At 34.5% G+C, this 7,226-nt stretch overlaps 1 non-coding gene across 1 annotated transcript; it reads left to right on the top strand.

Annotated features, from left to right (window-relative positions):
* Positions 1-6,588: 6,588 nt before the first annotated feature.
* On the top strand, positions 6,589-6,695 carry LOC128282721 (small nucleolar RNA R71). Its single transcript, XR_008273076.1, has one exon. It is a non-coding gene; the product is annotated as a small nucleolar RNA R71 (small nucleolar RNA).
* Positions 6,696-7,226: the final 531 nt, after the last annotated feature.

Genomic DNA, 7,226 nt, shown 5'->3' with positions numbered 1-7,226 from the left:
GAGTATAGAAGATGGATATAAAAACTAAACCCCAAAACTTTAAAAAAAATAGCCCTCAAAACATAAACACAAAATTCTCCAAAAGTGTTATGAGTTCTTATTTCTGATGAGTGTATTTTCTAAGGTAGTAAAAGAGTCTATTTATAGGCTAAATTCATAGATCAAATAATAATAATATAATCTAGACTAATCAGAGTTTGATTGAAACAAATAAACGGAGTTTAACTAGAAGATTATTTCTCAAATTTTTCTAAAATATAAAAGACTGTATGTCCTTTTACCTTTTAAGAAAACGAGAGCCCTGCGAGATAACTTAATAACGTTTGACTCGATTTGACTCGATATTGATTCATATCCTTTCAAGTCCAAAAAACTCAATGAGATAAGATTTTTTTATAAATCAAGTACATATCTGACATCTGATATTGTCCTAATCGTCTCATCATGCACCCTAATTTTAATAGTACCTATACCAATTACTTTACTGAATGAATCGTTTACCATGTGCACAACTCCACCTTCAGCTGAACTGTATGTGGAGAACAATTCTTTGTTGGGACACATGTGGAAGAACATCCCGCGTCTAAGATCCACTAGGATGTAAACTAGGAGCTATCGCTCGTTGACACTAAGAAGAAATCATCACCACTTTTGTCGGCCAAATTAGCACCAGCTACATCTTCCTCATTGCTCTCAACAGCCATTTTATTTCATAGTTTATAACATTTTCTTTGACATGACCTAACCTCTTACAATAGCAAAACCTTTTGTCTCACTTCTTTGATGTTACTAAAATGGAAGCTTGCCTATCTGTTTGCTATCCGAACCAAATTCACTGTTGAGTTTTTATTTTCTCAACAAATGACCCTTCACATCCTCGAATGAGAGATTATCTCTTCCATAAATCATGGTTTCCCTGAAAGACTTGTATGAAAGGGGTAAAGAGCGCAACAATAGCATATCCTGATCCTCATCGTCAATCTGAACCTCAACGTTATTTAAATCATTTAAAATAGTAATGAATTGACTGGTGTGATCTCTAAGAAGCTCACCTTCATTCATGCAAATTGTTAATAAATGTTGTTTCAACACTAAATGGCTAGCCAGAGATGTAGTTGCATAAAGAGTTTCTAACCTTTTCCACAAAGCGGATGAGGTCTTCTTCATCAATACCCCCTGCAATACCCTATTCACGAGGCACAACTAGATTGCAGGCAAGGCCTTTTCATCAAAATCTTCTCATTCTAACTGGTTTAGATTCTCGGGCTTTTTCCCGATAACTACATTTTTCAAGCTAGTTTGAACTACAATTCCCATCATCCGAACTTGAAAAATTAAACACACAAATTTAACATGGAAAAACCTCTCTAAAGAGGATAAAAAACCACATGCAAAGATAATTTTACTATAATGGCAAATGAATGAAGAGTACAAAAGATAGAGATAAAAACTAAACCCCAAAACCTCGAAAACAAAAAACCCTCAGAACATAAACACAAAATTCTTCAAAAGTGTTATGAGTTCTAATATCTAATGGGTGTATTTTCTAAGGTTGTAAAAGAGCCTATTTATAGGCTAAATTCAAAGGTCAAATAATAATAAAATAATCTAAACTAATCAAAGTTTGATTGAAACAAATAAACAGAGTTTAACTAGACATAACAAAATAGAAAAATAATTGACAAAACAATAAAAGTATAGTGTGTAGTAAAATAAAATAAATAATAAAAACAAAAAAAAATATAAACTAAATAAAATCACTTTGGTTAAGGTAGGAAGGAAACAAAAGAAGAAAAAAATATCAAAAAAAAAACTAGCTTTAAAGAGGATACATGGTCGTGTGGCCAAGACTTTTGCGCCACACGACCATGTGGAGGGGGACAACCTATGTGTGATTCAAAAAGTTGAAAAAATTAAACCCAGTTTCCACATAGCCTAGGACACGCCCGTGTGTCCAGGTCGTGTGCTCCACACGATCGTGTTGACAGGCCATGTGGTACATCATAGCCTGTGTAATGCTTCGAAAAAGAGGAAAAATTATGCCCAGTAGCTACACAGTCGTGTGTCAGGCCGTGTGCGATCGCCTTTCGCTTCTCCCATGCCCATGTGCAAGGCTGTGTGGGGCACACGATTTGACACATGACCGTGTGTCTCACACGGCCGTGTGGATCAACCATACCATGTAGACCTCTTTTATTTTAATTTTTTGTAGTTTTTTTTTTCAATTTTTTAATTTTTTTAATTTTTTTAAAGAAATAAAAATAAATGTACTAATTTTTTTCAAAATTTTTCAAATTTTTTTTAAATTTTTTGAAAAATAATGTGAAAGTAAAATATATAAATAAAAATAAAAACACTCAAGTTGCCTCCCGAAAAGCGCTCATTTAAAGTCAAAGCTCGACTTTTCTCTTTTTAAGCTTACGGTTAAGGCAAATCTTTGAGCCAAACTTCTCTTTCTCGTTATCAGCATTACCAATACAATAAAATTTGAGATGATGATTGTTTACCTTGAATGTGTCATAATCAGGATGTGTTATCGCAATTGTACCGTATGGAAAAACAGCTTTTACCACACATGGGTCGAACCCTCTTAACTTAAACTCTGAAGGAAAAATTCATGGATTCAATTTGTCTAATAACACTTTGTCCCCAACTTTAAATTGGTTCATTCTTTTCACATGCACATCATGGTGTGGCTTTGTTTCTTCCTTGTGTTTTTTTTTTATTTCTTATTAGTCTTTGTTCGCCATTCATCTAGTTCGTCGAGCTGCACCATTTACTCTTCATTTGTCCCTCGAGCTCTATCACTTTGAATAAAATATGGTTCCTGTAGCGCTCTAATTTTTGCTTATGTACTTTGTTTTTTTAATTTGTATCAAGTAAGGTGATCTGTTCTAGTGGGTGGTTGTTTCAGTATGGAGGTTGGGGTTAGAGTCACAGGGTCAAATCTCTGAGAGAGCATTTTAGGGTATTTTTGTTTTGTGCTAATCAGATAGAGGAAGTTGAGTTAAAATTTAACTCTTGGAAGTATGCTGGATATGGATGGGATTTGGGTTAGTGGGTAGTTGGAGTTAGTTTAATTTTAAATTAATAGCTTAATTATAGGGGTTGAGGGGATTTGTTTTAGTTTTTTTCCCCCTCACTTGTTTCCTTATTTTGTTCAGTTCTCTATTGTTTTTGTGCTCTTCCTTTCTCTCGTGGATAATAACAAGAGAGGATCTTCATTTTTTTCTTTATATTTTGTTCCAATCTCTTAGTGATTTTGTTGGTGATTCTTGATGTATTTATTTCTATTGGTGGCTGTTGGTATGAGCATCGATAATTAGGTTCTTTCATAAGTTGGTCTTTGGATTATTTCTCTTTCGATTAAGGTTTTTCATTTTGGTATTCATTATCTTGCTAAATGTGGTGTTTTTCAATATTAATCTTTCGGATTATTTAGGTAAAGGTCGGGACAATTAATTCATCAGACGAGTAAGGCTTTGGGGAGTTGTTGTTTTTATTCAAGGTAAGGGTTTGCCAATTTGGAACTGTCATGGTTGGATGAGTTGGTTGTTTGGTAGTGTTTTAAAGATAGATCAGGGACTTTGTCCTTTAAACCGTTGTTTGCGTTACTAATTTTGGTGTTGGAATTGTCGTGTTTAGGTTTTGGGAATCTCGTGAGTGTTATCGTATCAAAATTGAGCCAGGTGTGTAACAAGAAACCTAAAAAACAACGAACGACGAAAGCCAAAATTGGGGCCTGTCGACTGCACACAACTGTGTGCCAGGCCGTGTGGTAGGTTGTGTCCGACACACGGCCACACATGGCTATGTGTGAGGCCGTGTGTGACACACAACCACACACGGCTGTGTGTGAGGCCGTGTGTGACACACAGTCTAAGCCATTTTGGGCCATGTGGGCCACACAGGCGTGCGGACCTAAATTTTAGAATTTTTCCCTAAGGTCGTACATGTCGCCCCAATCGACTGTGGACCTTTTGTAGGGTCAGTATGTGATGTTATAAGCTATTAAGCATGAAATCTGTTAATCTGATAGCATGAAAACTTGACGTAAATAACATTTAATATGTATGATTTGTTATGTATAAAGCATATTCTACAACTGATATATAGGCATGTATGATATGTAATACTGGTATCTATTATTTCTCTTATATCTGACTATGGACGGGGCATGTATTATGTGGAGGAAGTGTTCTATGTGAGGCGATATCTCGCTATTATACTGGCAACATTACTGAGATTATTCTGAAAAGTGTCGTATAGGTACTATGCGGTGTGTAAGGCTGGGTGGGTGTTTTATACCCCACCTGGTGTGCTAGAATGGTCGGAGTTAGTGTGTAGAGGACGGGGGTAGGATTATACATATCTGTATCTGTATTACTCTGTTACGATTCTGATTCTATAAGAGGTTTATGTCTTTATCTGTTTTGCCATGTGATTAAATTTGAATTTCTGTTTACGTATGAGTTACACACTGAGTTTGAAAAGAAAACTTACTCTCTGTTTGTCTGATAATTTTAGGTAACCCTCAGACTTAGGTGGATCGGTGCAACGAGAGCTCGATTATGTCCACGTTTTTCCATAAAACTTTCTTTACATAAATTTGGCTTATTTAAAATTTCGTTTTGAGATTTTTGTAATTTTTGGACTCTTTGGACATTTAGGTTTATTTTTTTTGGATTTGGACTTTTATTTTGGGTTTTAGCATGACATTCAATAAAATGATTTTTTGAAAATCGACTATATTTATGCGGTCAACTATTTTTTTAGAAAACAAACATGGTTTTCCAAAATATAACATCTTAATAACTTCATCTGTAAATTAATCGATCTATTTAGAAAATTTAAACAATTAACGGATTTAACTATCAAGTTTGATAAACGTTTTCAATTAAAATGAGTTTTTAAATATCAAAGGTTCATAAAGTTTTTCAAAAAGCGAAAGTCAAATTAATGACTATTTTACGTAACATTTCCAGATTCGGCCATAACGTCTAGGTCAGGTTTGGGGTGTTACAGTTCCAATATGTTTTCATGAGTGATTTCCTGCAAAGAATGTTGAACAGCATGATTACTAACTTTAGCAGAATAATTAGCATCATTTTGCCCATTAGGAACTCTAACAAAATCATGTGCTTAAAGAATAACATTTTTATCACCTACACTCAACACAAGTTCAACATTACCTACATCAATGACAATTCTAGAAGTGGCTAAAAAGGGTCTACCTAAAATCATGGGCACATCAACATCCTCATCCATGTCCAATACAAAAAAATCAATAGGAAATATAAATTTATCTACTTTCACAAGTACATCCTCAATAATACCACTAGGATATCTGATTGATTTGTCAGCTAATTGAATACTCATCTTAGTGGGTTTTGGTTCCCCAAGACCAAGTTGTTTCAACATTTATAAGGCATAACATTTATGCTATCCCCTAAATCAACCAAAGCCTTTTTAACATTTAACCTACCAATGAGACGAGGAATAGTAAAACTCCCTAGATATTTAAGCTTGTTAGGTAGTTTGTTTTGGAGAATGGCTGAACAATCAACATTAAGCTTTAGATTTGACAAGTCGTCTAACTTCCTTTTATTCATTATCATCTCCTTTAAGAATTTTGCATACTTGTGTATCTACGAAAGGGATTCAACAAAAGGTACGTTTATATACAGTTTTTGCAAGAGTTCAAGAAATTTACCATATTATTCTTTTATGTGGTCTCCGTTCAATACTGCTAGATATGGAATTCGAGGTTTGTATTCTCTAACCATCGGCTTATTCTCTTTCTTGCTTTCATCAACCTCATCATTTTTCACAACAGATTCTAGCTTCGACTTATTTTTAGGCTGACTAACCCTTCCACGATTCGAATAGTGATTGCGTGTATTTGCTCCTTTGGGTTAGTTTTAATGTTACTAAGTAAGCTACCTTGTGGTTTTTCCGAAACCAGTTTAGCAAGCTGTCCAATCTACTTTTCAAGCCCTTGAATCAATGCTTGCTGATTTTTCAAAGTTGTTTCAGTGTTTTGATCTCTTCAAGGTTTGGTTTCTTTTCTTGTTGATAAGGTTGCTAAAAACCAATAGGGGGTTGTGAACTTTTTGTTTCTTAACCACCCTAAGAAAACTTTGGATGATTCATCCATCCTGCATTATAATTATTGCTATAGAGGTTATTTTGAATTCTAGAATTATTACCCAAAAAGTTGACTTGCTCATGCTCTATGTTAGACTTGAAGGGTGAATATTCTAGATTATTCATCCCCACTCTATTCGCATAACATTGCATCACCGAATTTACCTATTTAGAAAAATTCAAACCATCAAATTTTTTATCCTATGCTTCCACTTGACTTGCCAACATAGCAACTGCATCTATATTAAAAACGTCGGCTGCTTTCATCGATTTTGTTCTCATTACTTGCCACTGATGGTTATTCAGTGTTATTTCCTTAATAAACTCTTGAGCTAACTTGGGTTTTTTATTATTCAGTGTTTCACCAGTTGCTGCATCAATTAATTACCGAGTCAAGGGATTAAATCGTTGTAGAAGGTTTGAACTTGTAACCACAAAGGTAACCCATGATGAGGGCACCTTCTCAAAGGATCTTTAACTCTTCCACATGCATCATACAATGTATCCATATCAAATTGAACAAAAGAAGAGATTTCGTCTCTCAACTTAGTTGTTTTGGTCGGTGAAAAGTACTTCAACATAAACTTTACAGTCATTTGATCCCAAGTCGTGATAGAACCTCATGGAAGTGAATTTAACAACTGTTTTGCCTTACTCTTCAAAGAGAATGGGAATAACTGTAAGCGTATGGCATCATTAGAAACGCCATTCATCTTGAATGTGTCGCAAATCTCTAGAAAGTTAGCCAAATGAGTATTTGGATCTTCAACTTGCAAATCTCTCCAAGATTTTTGTAAGCAATCTTTTTTTAATCTCACTGTCAAAAAGTAATAGATCCAACGGGTGTCCTCTAGTCATAAACCAAAAGAACTCGCCAGAAGAAAACAAACGAAAAATTAGAATGTAAAAAATAAATTAAAATAAAAAATATTATAGAAATAAAGTTTTCCTAATATTTCAATCCTGACAACAACGCCAAAAACTTGATACAATCGTAAACCAACTAAAAATCTAACTAAGGCAAGTGATCCTATCAATTAATTGTATAGCTATGGTGAACAAAGATTTCGTTCCCAAGA

This window comes from Gossypium arboreum, chromosome 10 (assembly GCF_025698485.1).
Source record: "Gossypium arboreum isolate Shixiya-1 chromosome 10, ASM2569848v2, whole genome shotgun sequence".
NCBI lineage: Eukaryota > Viridiplantae > Streptophyta > Magnoliopsida > Malvales > Malvaceae > Gossypium > Gossypium arboreum.
Note: the sequence above shows the minus strand (reverse complement) of the source record. Positions and strands in the feature narration are given on the sequence as shown.